The 16,947-nt window shown below is 42.2% G+C and overlaps 1 protein-coding gene across 1 annotated transcript in view; it reads right to left on the bottom strand.

Annotated features, from left to right (window-relative positions):
- The window catches only part of bloc1s1 (biogenesis of lysosomal organelles complex-1, subunit 1), a 103,846-nt gene that overhangs the window by 38,721 nt on the left and 48,178 nt on the right, over nt 1-16,947 (bottom strand). The window lies entirely within an intron of this gene.

Here is a 16,947-nt window from a genome sequence, read left to right as displayed (position 1 = left end):
CAACCATTCTACCATGTGGAATGGCCAATGCCTTGCTGAAGTCCATGTCAACAACATCTACCACTCTGCCTTCAATTATCTTTGTCACCTCTTCTAAAAAAAAACTCAATCAAGTCAGTGAGACACGATTTCCCATACACAAAGCCACGTTGACTATCCCTAATCAGTTCTTGCCTTTCCAAATGCATGTAAATCCTGTCCCTCGGAATCTCCTCCAACAACTTACACACTGCTGACATCAGGCTCGCTGGTCTACAGTTCCCTGACTTTTCCTTACACCTTGCTTAAGTAATGGCACCATATTAGCTGTAGATGATGCAAATATCTCAGCAAAGGTTCCCACAAAGTTCTGGGAATACACCTGTTCAGGTCCCGAGGATTTCTTTACTTAGATAACATGGTATGAGGCTGGATGAACACAGCAGGCCAAGCAGCATCAGAGGAGCAGGAAAGCTTGACGTTTTGGGTCGGGACCCTTCTTCTTATTTATCTTTGTGTTTTAAGATCTCCAGCACCTCCTCTTCTGTGATTTGGGCACTTTTCAAGGCATCACTATTTATCTCCCCAGGGTCCCTAGCTTCCATTCCCTTCTCCACAGTAAATACTGATGCAAAATCTTTGCTTAGTATCTCTCCCTTCTCAGTCACACACCGTTTCATTTATCAGTTTTACCTCATTCTCTGCTGCGCTCTTCCTTGCCTTGACTATTTGGCTTGCTCCCCTTACCCACAATACCAGCCTCAAATGTATCTCTTTTCAAACTATCTCTTGGGTCCCTTACAGTTTCAGGCCTAGACTTTGAGAGCTCAGCTTGCCCCATGAACTTCCACTTCTCAACCCAGGTCCATCTTCCAATTACCAACACTTTCAGCATTCCCCCCACCTCCACCCATCCCGTCTACCACCATGCTCTCTGCCACTTGGTCCCCTCCCTGCACTGCCATCACTTCTAAATTCTCCTTGTCATGACGACTGACACATGTCCTCCTTCCTTGTTGACTTATCTTTGTCAGCTCCCCTACCAATTAGCTAGGAATTTAGCTTTGATCGCATTCAGTTCAATGACACAGAATTGCAGAGTTTGGTGCAGGCAAAACAGGGAACAGAGCTGGGTGCAGCAAGTGAGCCATTGAAACTTGAATTAGGTCAATTGGACTGGTAAAGAGGTGGCAGCAAAAGACAAAGAATTTGAGTTCATACAGCCTCTTTAGCACGGCAGAACAATTTGTAGGTAAAGAAGTCTTGAACTCTGGTCACAGTGTATCATAGGCAAGCACAGTAACCAAACAGAGCACAGCAAGATCTCACAATCACAGACGTGATAAATGACCAGATACTGGGGAGGAAGAGACAGATAGACAGACACACATACAGAGCAAGAGAGACACAGAAAGAAAGAAACACAAAGCTCTCTGTTCTTATAGTGACATTGATATTTCCATCCACCAATTGGGATCTTGCAGGATCCTGGCTCAGCTGTAAGCACTTGCAGGATGCCCAAGTTGTGGGATTGGAGTACATTGGAGGCTGAAGGCTGAAGGCTAGATCTCAATCCTTCTCAAAAGAGAACCCAATTACCTCTGGTTCTATATCATTTCAGTAAGCTGGTTCAAGGATGTTAATAGTGAGTGAGTGGCGCTTGGGGGCAAATAACATTTGCGATAGTTTGAGGGATGAGGAAGGAAAAAGGAAAAAGGAAGTTAAAACTACTCTGCACAAAACTCATCTGACATCTGGGGGGAAGCAGAGAGAAAAGAAATACACTATTTGCAGTGGTATCTACAGGAAAACACCTGGGATATGGCACTCGGAGGGCCAGAAATTCTACTTTACATTGAGAGAACTGAACCATAATGGAAGGGCGCAAACTTACAGGTTCAAGAAATATGTAGGCATGACAAAAACATGATCCAAGACATGAAAGCTAGACACCAGACTTTCTAACATAATGATGCTAAAAAATTAACTTAAGTCAATAGTTTTGTTTAACAAAGAATTTATTGCTTACTTGCAGCTTGATTCATCTATTTTAGTGTGGTACAGGTTCAGAATAGTTTCATTTTGAATATTTCCGTCAAGTGCCTTCAGCACTGATGGAGCTGGGAACTTGTCACCTTGATGGGTCTAAGTAGCATTGAGGTGTTAGGGAACGCATCTTAAAGTTGGAGTTGAATCTGGCACCTTCTGGAATGGGCAGTTACTCATTTCCTTTACTGAATCATGATGGAAGTCTCTGAAGTGAATATTTGAATGTAATGTCCGTGACAAAAAAATTCCACATATTATATCAACAGAAAGTACAAGTATCCAACTCACAAATACTTCCAATCAATCCAGATTGTTTGAAAACTTGGATTGTTCTGTGCCAAATGAAAAAAATAAAATCCTCAGCACTGTCTTCTATCTTAATGAATACGGATTTCCCCTCACTGGAATTCCTGCATTCGACAAAAAGCTTAATTCTACAATGAGAGGTGAAAAAGATGATTGGGATGGCAGTCAGTAATTTATTTCTGTTTTTAAAAAGACTACTGCAGATGTAAAATGAGAAAACCTGTTGAAAAGATGTCCAAAACATACTCTTTATTAGACATAAAGGGGCATGAACAAGAAATAAAGCAGGTGGGCCAGTTTTTTGTAGAGATCTTGGCTACACAGGGTTATAATTAGAGTGTGTGAATGTCTTGAATTTCTGTTCTCAGAATCTCTGATTTTTTCCATTATTGCAAGGGCTTCTTGCTAGAATTTGCAGGGTCACTGCTCTCAAGCAATCTTGACAGTGATGATAGAGAAGGCAAATGATGGATTGGAATGTACAGCCATTGACAGAAGGAATTTACAATGTTTAAAATTCAGCAGCCTCTTATTTTCTCCTCAGTATATAGAGAACTTCTATTTTAGACTCCTCTTTGTAATATCTGAAATATTTCAGTATTGGAGTCATTCACATCTAATAGTGGATTGACAGCCTATCCACTATCTTAAGCAGTCACTCCCTCCACCACCAGCACACACTGGCAGCACCGTGTATCATCTACAAGATACACTGTCGCATCTCAGCAGGGTCTCTCCCAAATCTGCAGTTTGTACCAACTGGAAGGACAAGGGCAGCAAGTGTGACGAAGCACTTGCAAATCATACACCGGTCTTTGGAACTACATTGTCGTTCCTTCATTAACATTAGGTTAAAATTCTGAAAGCTTCTTCCAAACAGTACTGTCCCTACACCACAAAAGACTGCAGCGGTTCAAGATGGCAGCTCACTTCAAGGGTCATTAGGGCTGATCAACAAATGCTGGCCCGACTAGCAAGACCCCCATTCCACAATTTAAAATCTCTGCGATAAACACAGTTTATTGTACTCTTCAACCCAAAAAAAAGACAAAAAAATCTAAAAAGGTGGATCTGGATCATCAGCAGGCCAATTTCAAGCAAATTATCCTTAAATTCACACAAAAGGAAACTGTACTATCAAAAGTCATTTATTCTAAAATAAACATCTTTTTTTTCCACATATGCCGTTACAATTTATGGGTTCATTTCAGATTTGTATAGTTTTTGATTAAATTCACCAGCAGTAAAGCATACAAGTGGAACTCATGGAATAATCCCAAATTCTTCCTTACCTCTTCCCCACCCTAGCACAGATATTCAAGTTGAGCAGAAAAATGAAATTCACTTAGTTATGGTAGCAATTTTGGATTCTCTGTAAACTGGCAATATTAATCATTGTTATGATAATTCTTAACCAGTACAAGTTACTTCAGCAATATTACTCATCTTTATGAGTCACCAAGCAATTACAAGATATATCTATTTTTAAACTTCCTTCCTAAACCAAGAGTCAGAACAAAGGCTCAACACTACATCTGGACAGGCAGATAAAGCAGTTGACTTTAGATAAACGGTTCTCCATCCAAGTTTGGTTTCGAATGTTTGAGAAGAAACAGTATTCTTTAGTTGGCATCAATGGATAGTCCAAACATTCAGTTCTATATAAAAGAAATTTCAAAATGGAGAATGCTTGCTCTTTTAACCTTTACAGCACCATGCACAAATCACCAGTTCATTTTTCACAAAATCAATGTTTTCACCGTGAACACACAAGTCCTGAAGTCTGGATACTACTTCCACATTTTGCAGCTATGATAATTAGGTTTGTTGTTGTTTCAATGCAAGGTAAATCTCTGCACAGCCTCTTTAAGAAACAGTGCCTTCCTCTGCTAGTGTGACTTTCCCATTTTCCACACTGTTCACGTCACTTCATATTGTTTTTTACACCAATGTTTTATTTTTCCTCTACTGAAGAAGTCCAATTATAGTTAAAAGGACTGATCTGTAAATGTCAGAATCCTTTAGTATCGTGCCCAAGTGGCTATTATTCTTCTGTGAACCATGACAGTACTTGGTCACCAGGGATCCTGATCCTGCACTCAGGCCAGCATTTTCATTTGTATTTACAGCAGGATTCCTTGGATAGAAAACAGGAATGGAAGACCTAGCTGACTTTTTCTTCACTAATTCAGTCAAATCCCTACCTCCAACTCATTCACACTGCTCACTGCATGGTTCTGTGCTATGGATCAATACCCAATGGAAGCTAGGCTAAGCTGACCAGATCTATTTCATTTTGGTACTTTAGAAATTGCATAACAAGAAAACATTTATACAGTGGTTCAAAAATGGTTCTCGATCCACATTTAGTTCACAGTGCCTTGTGAAGAAAGAGGATTCTTTTAACTGGCACCAGAGGAAATCACAAGCTTCCAAACCACAGACCAGTTACATAAGGAAAACTTTCTTCACTCAAAAGGCAGCAAACCTGTGGAATTCTCTACCACAGAAGGCTGTGGAGGCCAAGTCATTTAATACATTCAAGAAAAAGATTGACGAATTTTTAAATTTTAAAGGCATCAAGAGGTATGGAGAGAAAGCAGGAAGATGGCATCGAGAAAGATGATTAACCATGATGATACTGCATGGCAGACTAGCCTCAAAAGTTTGAATAACAACCTACTCCTGCTTATCAGAGATAATGGGAACTGCAGATGCTGGAGAATTCCAAGATAATAAAATGTGAGGCTGGATGAACACAGCAGGCCAAGCAGCATCTCAGGAGCACAAAAGCTGACGTTTCGGGCCTAGACCCTTCATCAGAGAGGGGGATGGGGGGAGGGAACTGGAATAAATAGGGAGAGAGGGGGAGGCGGACCGAAGATGGAGAGTAAAGAAGATAGGTGGAGAGAGTGTAGGTGGGGAGGTAGGGAGGGGATAGGTCAGTCCAGGGAAGACGGACAGGTCAAGGAGGTGGGATGAGGTTAGTAGGTAGCGGGGGGTGCGGCTTGGGGTGGGAGGAAGGGATGGGTGAGAGGAAGAACCGGTTAGGGAGGCAGAGACAGGTTGGACTGGTTTTGGGATGCAGTGGGTGGGGAGAAGACCTGGGCTGGTTGTGTGGTGCAGTGGGGGGAGGGGATGAACTGGGCTGGTTTAGGGATGCAGTAGGGGAAGGGGAGATTTTGAAACTGGTGAAGTCCACATTGATACCATATGGCTGCAGGGTTCCCAGGCGGAATATGAGTTGCTGTTCCTGCAACCTTCGGGTGGCATCATTGTGGCAGTGCAGGAGGCCCATGATGGACATGTCATCAAGAGAATGGGAGGGGGAGTGGAAATGGTTTGCGACTGGGAGGTGCAGTTGTTTGTTGCGAACTGAGCGGAGGTGTTCTGCAAAGCGGTCCCCAAGCCTCGGCTTGATTTCCCCAATGTAGAGGAAGCCGCACCGGGTACAGTGGATGCAGTATACCACACTGGCAGATGTGCAGGTGAACCTCTGCTTGATGTGGAATGTCATCTTGGGGCCTGGGATGGGGGTGAGGGAAGAGGTGTGGGGACAAGTGTAGCATTTCCTGCGGTTGCAGGGGAAGGTGCCGGGTGTGGTGGGGTTGGAGGGCAGTGTGGAGCGAACAAGGGAGTCACGGAGAGAGTGGTCTCTCCGGAAAGCAGACAGGGGAGGGGATGTAAAAATGTCTTGGGTGGTGGGGTCGGATTGTAAATGGCGGAAGTGTCGGAGGATAATGCGTTGTATCCGGAGGTTGGTAGGGTGGTGTGTGAGAACGAGGGGGATCCTCTTGGGGCGGTTGTGGCGGGGGCGGGGTGTGAGGGATGTGTCGCGGGAAATGCGGGAGACGCGGTCAAGGGCGTTCTCGATCACCGTGGGGGGAAAGTTGCGGAAACTTTTCACTGTCCCTGGGTACATGGGACAATAATAAATCAGAAGAAAAATCAAGACATATTTCTTCATTTTGATATGCCTAATCCAACATTACGGGAGGTGGTGTGTAGTGGTAATGTCACTGGACCAGTAATCTAAAACCCAGATTCACGTTCTGGGCAGCAACATCTGTGGGAAAACATGACTACACAGTTCATTCACACAAACCATGGAGTTTTTCCCATAACTGGCCTGTATGGATCTTCCTCAGCTACTCAGAAACCCTCTTGGGAAGAAAGCTGCAAGTGGTTTGTCTACTGCACAAGCTGTGAAATCAGCCCACAAAATACAAGCTATGCATTCCATAGCACTGGGAGCCTTTAAATGACACTGAACTATTTCTACCTGGGGATAATACGCAACATAAAAGGTGGGGTACAATAGTATTTACAGCTTTGGAGAACTTGCTGCAAAAAGTTTCATCCCCTCCCAAATATTAAAGCTTTCATTGTGCAAGACAGAATTTATTGCCAGCACACTGCTTCATTTTGCAAATGAATTTGGTAAATTAAATAAGTGACCGTATTGAGATTGTAAATTGCTCATTTTTGGGCATTTTTTCATACAGTGCACTCTGATCAAAGTACCAGATCTGAGCAAACAAGTTCGGCATTTATCAAGATGCGACTAAATGACTTGCAATAATTACTAGATGTTAGTTCATTACAGATGCATGGTACAAGTAATTATAGTGGGAGTTCAAAGGTTCCACATTAAGGGTGAAATATACAGGGCAGATTCAAAAAAGATATTCATCATTCAGTCTATTATTAAAGAGGTGGGATCCACCTTTTACAAAATGTTCCAAGTGCCATCACTTCAGTCACAGAACAAGACTTACATATTGAATATACCTGAGAAAAATAGAAATTGCTGTATTAGGATCAATTAGCAGGCAAAATTCAACTGGTAGAAACAAAATTTTAGAAACTGATTTTGTAAATTTGTGACTTTCAACCAGTGACACAGTTCCCCGATTTGGGGAAAACACAACAGTGCCGGCCTACAAACTACAGGGAACCTCGCTCTGCACAGGAAATATGTCCAACAAGCATGGGGTTGCTGCCCTCTGGAACTGGGATACCAATCCATGGTTGTTGTGCTCTCCTGGACAGCAGTCCCAAAGGAGATACACCAAGTTTATTTTGTCTTCTAAACATCTGTAACAAGCACATGTCTTGAAAAATATGCAGCTTTCCAACCGAACAGTAATTCAAGAGAACAAGGTGCTGCACAGACTCACAAAGAAGATGCCTGCTTACATTATTAGGTCAGTATGCTCTGCTGCCAAAAGCACATCCCTTCTTGAATAGTATAGTCCTTCAGGTCCAGTTGGCTGCAAGGATTAATGCCCATCCTATTCACCTTTGTGGCTGATCACATGATGGAATCATCACGGCAGTAAACAAACGCTACCACTATTTTGCAGTTACCCCACAGTCCCCTTGACATCGTAAAATATACCAAGACATGTCACACAAAGAAATATCATGAAAAGGTGACTGAAAGTTTAGTTAAATAGATTGGTTTTAAGAAGCATCTGAAAGGGGGAGATTAAGGGAGAGAATTACCCAGGTTAGCACCAAAGTAGCAGAAGGCAAGGCCACCAGCAGTACGGAAATGAATACTAGAGATGGTCGAGAGGCCCGAATTGAAAGAGCACAGCTATCCCAAAGAGTTGTATGGCTGCAAGTGGTGACAGTAATGAGCTCTTCTGATGGCTCAGTTAGTAAATTTCTGATCAGGAGAGAAGAAACACAGTGAGAAACAAATCCTCTACTGATGGGCTTGCTTTTCACATTGCTGCCACCCTATAAAGATTGGCAGAGAATGGGGAAAGAATAAGTTTGCATGGATAATAACTATTCCAAAAATAAATGGGGAAGTCTTGAAATTCTTCTTCCTGCTATGTTAAAAAAAAAACTGACATGTCAAAACCGTGAAAACGTCCTTCTCTTAAACTCTTCCAGAACATGCAGGACACGACCAAGTTACTGTCTTCTGTTGTTAGTCTCCACAGTTGAGTTTGCTATGTAAAATGATTCAACACTGTGCCATGAAAATTGATTTGATCCATTGGTAATCTGGTTAAATAAGGGTAGCTTGAAGTGTAGATATTTTTAATCAACCCGACCAGATGAGGTTTGAATCTCAACCTTCACACTCAGAGATAGGGATACTATCACTATGCCACAAGGGCCACTGGGCTTAAAGAATATGATTCATTAGAATGACTACGCCACATAAACAAGATCTAAATGGCACACCCAGTTCCTGGGAGGAGTCTTCGTTTGAAGCATTGTGTACTGCACTCCTAGCAGTCTTGAAAATTTGTAGTCCACATTCCACTCCCATTACCCATCTTAGGCAAATGCCAATATAAACCAACATGAATGGACTGGGTGGATGCAGGCAGTTCAAGAATGTCCTTCCGAGTAGCACGTTACTTATTCTTCCCACAGAAAAATAAAGAAACAAGCGACAAGTAAAATCTAAAAGGTTACACCATTTCAAATGTTTCAGATTCAGAGGCATTAAAACAAAACATGCAAGATATTTTAGGCTCTTAAATTATTATTTTGCTTGGCCTGTTACATAGTGTAGAGAAGATTTGCTGAACTTGTTTTTATGGATGAAATATAAATCACAAGAGAGTCACAGAAGCCCCTTGTGAAACATGCTTAGCATCTTCACCTCAGAACTAGCAGTGACCTTTTCCCGTTTATTTTAAAACATGGACTTGGGATTTAACAAAGTTTGTTCAGCTGTATACTTCCAAGTTAATGCAGAGCTAAAGCAGAATGAATTGTCTATCAGCTATAGTTATGTATTGTAATATGTTAACATTTACATTCTAAAATTCCTCACCTCTGATGTTCTCATACTCTTTTCGTGAAAGTGTTGACTCTTTCCAGGCAAGGACATCTCACCAATTCTTGACAGTGAAGCAAATTTAGGGTGCTATGTAAATTCAAAGTGTTGTTGGGCAGATTCAAAAATTACAGGGTCAGGACTAAAGGTTCAAAAGTGTTGAGGTATGGAGAGAGGGGCTACATGTCACTTTTTTAAAAAAAAAGTCACATCAACTAGTGTTGCTGTGTTGTAATTCTACAGATGCTAACAGTTATTTGGTACCCAAAGGTCCATTCTTTGCATGTTGAACAAGAGCAAAAGTATCAAAGGGTCATTGCTAAAGCTCAACCATGTCCTCACCCAACATCCACCCGCCAAATTGCACTCTTTCCAGCAGTAGTCATGATATATTTTGCAGACCCTGGGACATTCTAAGTTGTTCTGTCCCTTGCGTGTGGCTGATTTAAGACACTGCAAGGGCATGACACCTTGCACATCATGGTCTGCATGGCTCATGACACCAGTTGATGTTATTTAGCCAACCCATTGCAGTGTGAGGGCAAGGAAAAGCTTAAAATTTTTAAATAAAATGCAAAAAAAAGAGAGGGGTAGGTCAATTCAAAAACATCACAAGTTTCCTCTGATTAGAAACATCCTTCTGAGAACATCAGCTCCAATGTCAGGCTAGCACTTATTATTTGTTATCCACAAAGACAGCTGAATGGCTTAACATTCAGTTCAAAGCATGCGTTCCTCAGCAATTACAGTGCTCGCTCGCTGTGCTGTGGTGCCAATTAATCCTCCATCCAATGCCCTGGGATTGAACGCTCATTATTAATCATCAGTTTCTTGGAATATTAACTGGCATTCTTTTTTCCACAAACCGGACCCGACTCAAGCAAGTTTGAAAGATTCGAAGTATGCACCTACCATTTTGCGTGATGATTTTGCAGTAACTTTTAACACCACAACTGCACTTTTTTTGGCTCCTAAGTCCAACAATTTAGCGCAATTCTGACTGATGATTTTGGAGCAAACTAGGGTTCTTTCTCATGTTACTGAGGAATGCTCCACAAGTATCCCCATCCTCAGTGGTGGAAGAGCCCAGCACCTCAGTGCAAAAGATGAGGCTAAAGCTTTCACAGCAATCTTCAGCCAAGTGGATGATCCAGCTTGGCCTCCTCCAGTGGTCCCCGGCATTACAGATACCAGTCTTCAGCTAGTTCGATTCCCTTCATGTGATATCAACAAAAAAGGGTGGAGGCTACAGGCCCTGACAATATTCCAGCAATAGCACTGAAGACTTGTGCTCCAGAACTTGCCGTTCCCCTAGCCAAGCTGTTCCTGTACAGTTACAACACCGGCATCTACCTGGAATTGTGGAAAATTGCCCAAATATGTCCTGGACACAAAAAGCAGGACAAATCCAACCTAGCCAATTACCGTCCCATCAGTCTACTGTTGATTATCAGTGAAGTGATGGAAGGTGTCAGTAACAGTGCTATCAAGCAGCACCTGCTCAGCGATGCCCGGTTTGGGTTCCACCAGGGCCACACAGGTCCTGACTTCATTACAGCCTTCGTTCAAATCTGGACAAGAACTGTACTCCAGAGGTGAGGGTAGAGTGACAGCCCTTGATATCAAGGCTGCATTCGGCTGAGTGTGGCATTAAGGAGCCCTAGCAAAACCAGAATCAATGTCTATCTGGTGACAAACTCTCCAGTGGTTGGAATCATACCTGACACATAGGAAGATGGTCGTGGTTGTGGGAGGTCAGTTATCTCAACTCCAGGACATCTCTGCAGGAGTTCCTCAGGGTGGTGTCCTCAGCCCAACCATCTTCAGCTGATTCATCAATGACCTTCCCTCCATTATAAGTTCAGAAGTGCATATGTTTGCCAATGACTGCACAATGTTTAGCACCATTCACGGCTCCTCAGAGACTGAAACAATCCATGTTCAAATGCAAAAAGATCTGTACAATATCCAGGCTTGAGCTGACAAGTGACAATTAACATTCATGTCACACAAATGCCAGGCAATGACCATCATGAGTAAGAAACAATCTAACCATTTCCCCTTGACATTCAGTGGTGTTACCATTACTGAATCCCCCACTATCAACATCCTAAGGGTTATCATTGACCTGAAACTCAACTGGACTCGCCACATAAACAGTGTGGCTACAAGAGCAGGCCAGATGCTAGGAATACTACAGTGAGTAACTCATCCCCTGATGCCCCAAAGCCTGTCCGTCATCTACAGGGCACAAGTCAGGAGTGTGATGGGATACTCCTCACTTGCCTGGATGAGTGCAGCCCCAATAACACTCAAGAAGCCTGACACTATCCAGGACAAAGCAGCCGCTTGATTGGCACCACATCCATTCGCTCCACCACCGACGCTCAGTAGCAGTGTGTACCATCTACAAGATGCGCTGCAGAAATTCATTACAGATCCTCAGACAGCACCTTCCAAACACACGACCACTTCCATCTAGAAAGACAAGGGCAGCTGATACATGGGAACACCAGCCCTCCCGGTTCCCCTCCAAGCCTCTCACCATCTTGACTTGGAAATATATTTCCGTTTCTTCAGTGTTGGTCAGTCCAAATCCTGGGACTCCCTCCTTAATGGCATTGTGGGTCAATCCACAGCACATGAACGGCAGCAGCTCGAGAAGGCAGCTCACCACCACCTTCTCAAGGGGCAACTAGGGACAGGCAATAATTGCTGGCCATTCACTAGATGAATTTTTAAAAACTGTTTGGGGTGGGGGGGTGGGGAAGAGGACAAGGAAGGGATGAGGGTTTATAATGAGTACCAGACAAGAAGGATAATTCTAAATCACTTAAAGTCAGAATTTTCAGTGGCTCCCGATATGATTTATCTGTACAGGAAGGAGGGACACCAAGACAGATTGCAAAAATAAAAAATTCAAAGAGTTCAACATCGATGGAACATATAAAAACACTTCTTTAGGTCCATTTCATCATCAAATACTTAATTTTGCATGTTTTAAGGGGATGACGGCTACTGCATTAATGGCTGGTTATTACGGTAATATTTTCAGACATTAGTAACGCGTACCATGCGGATCTGTATTTTTCCTAGCTCCAAAATCAGCTAGGCAGAGCCAGGGAAAAACCCAGCACCAGACATGGGATACTTGGGCCAGAACTTTCAGAGTGGGAAGGGCTCTGCTGCTCAGCCAAAATGATGGTTGAACCCAGATTCCAGAATTTCCACCCCCGAACTCAGCCCTGATAATTTTTGCTGGAGGAAGCTGGGATAATGAGGCAGGATGCATCTTACTTATCCACAATTCAAGGAGGCAGCATCATGTTTGGTAGTGCAGCTACCTTGACTCAGATACAATGTACCTCACTAAGTTGCAGTCGCACAACTTGTAAGCATCAGGCATTTTAGGAAAAGATCTGAACTGATCGGAGTTCTTCCGAGAGCAATGGTACCATTTTGGAGAGATCCAGGTACCCTTTAATAGTAGAGGTTATTGTGTATAAAAAAAAGGTAGATAAGAACTGTCAAGGCCTTAAAATCACTTAAATCCTGTGCTTTTAAATATTGAAATATTAAAAGCTGCCTGCTGTCACACTCAGTTGAAAACATCAAGGTTTTTTCAATTTCAATTGCTGTTTGTTGACAATAAGCCAGAGGGCCTTTGCGTTCCTGGACTGCTTCCACAACCTAACATTATCACAGCAGTGGGGAGCTGCAAATTCACATTTTGATTGACAGCTTCAAACAGTTGTAAATGATTTAGCTGTTTTTGATGCAAGGTTATAAATGAAGTTTTTCTTTGATAGGGAACAACATACTCGGAGTGATTTCAAAGCATTGAATGGGCTTTTATCAATGAAAGTATTTTTCTAACAAAGCGAAGTCCGTAACAGAAATTTAGAACGCTATTTTATTCCATCTCAGCATGGCCCTCCAATATAGGATTTGAGGTTTGTTGGACAGAGAGATGTGGCACATTACACAAATTCTGAAGCCCAAATCCAGTCTTAATCTCACTGGTCAAATTTATTAGTTTGATTTTTCTGCCTTACTATCAGGTAATCCGTTTCGATCAGTAGTATGATGGAGTTTACATGCATTGAATAGATTAACAGGAGTTGAAAAGAATAGAATGCTTTGCTGATAGCAAAAGATAGTGAGGGATGGGTGAAGGAACAGAAATAGCACCACAAACTTGTTTGGCTGAAAGATCTTTTCCTGAGCTGTAAGGTCTAATGTAACTCGACTTATCCATAATGAACTAACACCGAACAGCCCTTTACAAGGTTTATAATATATCCGAGGGGTTGATAGGAAAGCAGAAACTCTAAGCTTTTGAAGCAGATCTGTAGCTTGGGTTGTGGGTTTTGAGAACCAACCTCAAATGCAGAAACTTATGGGTGGAGAGATGACGTGAAAACTGCAGATGCTGAAGCCTGTTGTATAATGCAGTTGATCTGAAAAGGGTTAACTCAGAAGCTGAGCTTTGCCCACTGATGTACAAATGACCACCTCTGGGAAGAACTAGTCAGGTGCCCAGTTTGTTGCTAATTGTTTGTCAGGTCCACAATCTATAGTCATGTATCATAGATTTAGTTGCTATCTCTTAGGAGCTAACGTCTTACCTCGTGTTAATGTAGTTAACGAGTCTTAAACTAATGTAACCTGTCATCTCACTTATATGTAAGAAACTACTTCATATTGCTCAAGTACATGTCACCTCTGGCAAATACCTTTCACTGGTTAAATGATCACTCCTCAATGCGTGGAAGTCCTGTGGACTAGTGTTAGGAGGAGGGTTGGCAGGAGGTAATGTACCCAAAGAAGATCCCAGCTGAACTAGATGCCAGCTGCAGACATCTCTTGCAACAGAGTTAAGAAGTAAATTAAGAAATGGTGGAATTACACAGCAGGTTGATCCAACACTGCTGAGAGAAAAGACAGGCTTGTGTTATAGGTAAAGACCCTTCCTCCAGCCTGAGCATCTTCATGGGAAATAGCAGCTTATCTCCCTTCTTTCAGATGTGGCAGATCTTGTACAAACACAGAAAATATTGGAAATATACACAAAGTGAAGATTAAGCTGTTTATACAGTCAACTAGATTCCCAAGAGCGCGACACAGACTAGCAGCTGAAATTCCCACATTATTCTCTCCCATTTAAGCTTTCCAGTCACCAAACACAGCAGAGAGCATACTCTGGAAACGTAAATGGAATTCTGTGCATATACGGAAATGCACACACAAAAGATTAATAGATTAATAAAAGGTTAATAGATTACTGGTTGAGAGACACATGACAGTAATTGAATTAAGGGCTTGGAATACACCATAAATCACAGGGGAAAAGATTCAGTTTGTAAAGAAATGTTGTCATTGTTATCTTAAATTGAGACAGAGTTTGAAAATACACATACATTGCCAGGATCTATAACTGCAGTATATACATATGAATTAGGAGTAGGCCAATCAGCCCCTCGAGTCTACTCTGCCAGTTGATAAGATCACTGCTGATCTAATTCTGGCTTTGGCGACACTTTTATCTCTCTAACCTCTATACTCTGACTCCCTTGTTAATGAATTACAAACCTATCTAACGCAACTTTAAAATATTCAATGACCTAGCCTCCACTGCTCTCTGGGGAAGGGAACTCCACAAATGAGAAGCCCTCAGGGAAAATAAATCTCATCTCCAAACTGCTTTGGTTATTGATAAATGGCAATTATTACTACCATGTTAAAAAAAAACAGCGATATCTACATTCTATGTACACATTTGTCCATGTTCCTACAAAAACCGAATTGATGCGTTAGAATCCTGTAAAATCCAGCGCAAAACGGCTGAAGTGCTTTTATTAGCTGTGAATCTGAGATGCAACAAGGTGCTTCCACTCTATGTAACAATATAGAAACGAGATCTCAACACAAGTGGGATTTGAAAACAAAACCAGAATAAGCTCTTTAACCACTCGCTAACGCATTGCTGTCATCCCAGCTGGCTGAGCATGTTGCACTGGCCACAAGGATCATTGCACAAACAATGCTCACAGGTGAATCCTTAACATTATACATTTACAAACCGTTGGATGCCTGACTGTAATTCATTCTAATTTGAATTAATAATTCTAATAGCTTGGTTTACAGGAATGGCTTTAAATACTGGATCATCCAGGGTAACAAGAGAGTGGTCCTGCTAACCACTTGAGTACGTTATTGGCTTTACCTTCAAAGTCCAAATTTTCTTGCCTGCTTTCCTGGAAATGTAGATTCCCATTATGGTTTCAGAGAGATGGCCTATCCGCTGGTCCCTTCGTCTGCTGGTCATTTTTAATGAGCCAGCTTAGGTGGTGAAAATTCCTTAGCAGTTCCACAGTGGAGGCATCACAGCAGAGATTGAACACCAGCTCATTCAATTTCTTACAGCTATGTACTTTCTGGCAGAGGTCCCTGAACAACATATAGAACTAAATTGTGATCAGAGATAATGGCAACTGCAGATGCTGGAAAATCCAAGATAATGAAGTGTGGAGCTGGATGAACACAGTAGGCCAAGCAGCATCTTAGGAGCTCCCAAGATGCTGCTTGGCCTACTGTGTTCATCCAGCTCCACACTTTGTTATATAGAACTAAATTCCTGATTTGTCATTTCTTAGCCCAGGAGCAGGGACCAACTGAAGAGTCCCAATTGCTGCAATGTTTGAAGTGAGCTAACTCAGGTACATTGGTGATCATCCTTTGATCAGGATGGTTTAGGTTTATATAGGATTTTGACCAGTAGTATGCCACTAGATAAATATTTGAATTGAACTTTGGGATGCCCTCCACTATGCAACACCATTTAAACATATTCTGTAAAATGTTCCAAGGAAAATGTGAGACAGGGGATTCCAATTAGTAGAAGGTAGCCAGTTGAAGGCACAGCTGCCAATACGGAGGCAAAATGAGAAGATAACAGAAGAGGCCAGAGCCAAATAGATGGGGAGCGTGGAGAAAGGGTCGAAAGGGTGGAGGAGTGTTCAGAAATTGGAGGGGATTTAAAATATGAAGAAGATGAACATTGTAAACTGGAGGCATGGGGTGACTGGAAGCCAATGTGGATCAGCAAGGGTGACACCGGTGAAGATGGGATGCTGGCCAGGAGGTAAGTAAATTAATCAAACCTATACAAATTTAAGAAGTGAATCATTCATAGTTTCACTTTTACTAGTCTGGTTGATTTAAAGAAGGCTTCCTTTTAACATATGCTCAGTGTTGCTTTTAAAAAGGAAAGAGTTAAAAACTGTTGGCACAGTGCTGAAGAATTTCTCTGTTGCCAAATCGGAGAGCCCCAGTCTCTCACAGCTGCCGGCCACTGTAGGCAGCTCAAGGCAGTGTAAACGTCATTCCAGTAAAGTACAATTGCAAGATTTTATTAGTGGGAAACTGGAAAAAATGACAAGAGTTGGTCTGAATCAGTCCAAGGGTGGGGCCATTAAATAAAAGGGTTCTGAACTGAAATACCAAAACCAAACAGCAGTCACGAGCATGAGGGAAAGTCAAGCCAGACGTGGGAAACTTGAAAAGGCAAGCGGCTGTTTGTAGCACCGAACGGGCCTTGCAGTTTTCCAAGAACATGCACACGATTTCTGTCTGAAAACAGATGGAAAGAATAATTTTCTGTAAAAAGCAAAGGATTGGGAGCCAAATACTTCTCACCAAGATGATCTTTCAATTTACATGAACAGCGGTGAATGGGACATTTTATAGAAGAAGAAAATAATTAGAAAGGCTATACACCCTGCGGCTACAAGTTTGATTTTACG

The sequence above is a fragment of the Stegostoma tigrinum genome, chromosome X (assembly GCF_030684315.1).
Source record: "Stegostoma tigrinum isolate sSteTig4 chromosome X, sSteTig4.hap1, whole genome shotgun sequence".
Taxonomy (NCBI): Eukaryota; Metazoa; Chordata; class Chondrichthyes; order Orectolobiformes; family Stegostomatidae; genus Stegostoma; species Stegostoma tigrinum.
The sequence above is the reverse complement of the archived record's forward strand: the minus strand, read 5'-3'. Positions and strand labels throughout refer to the sequence as shown.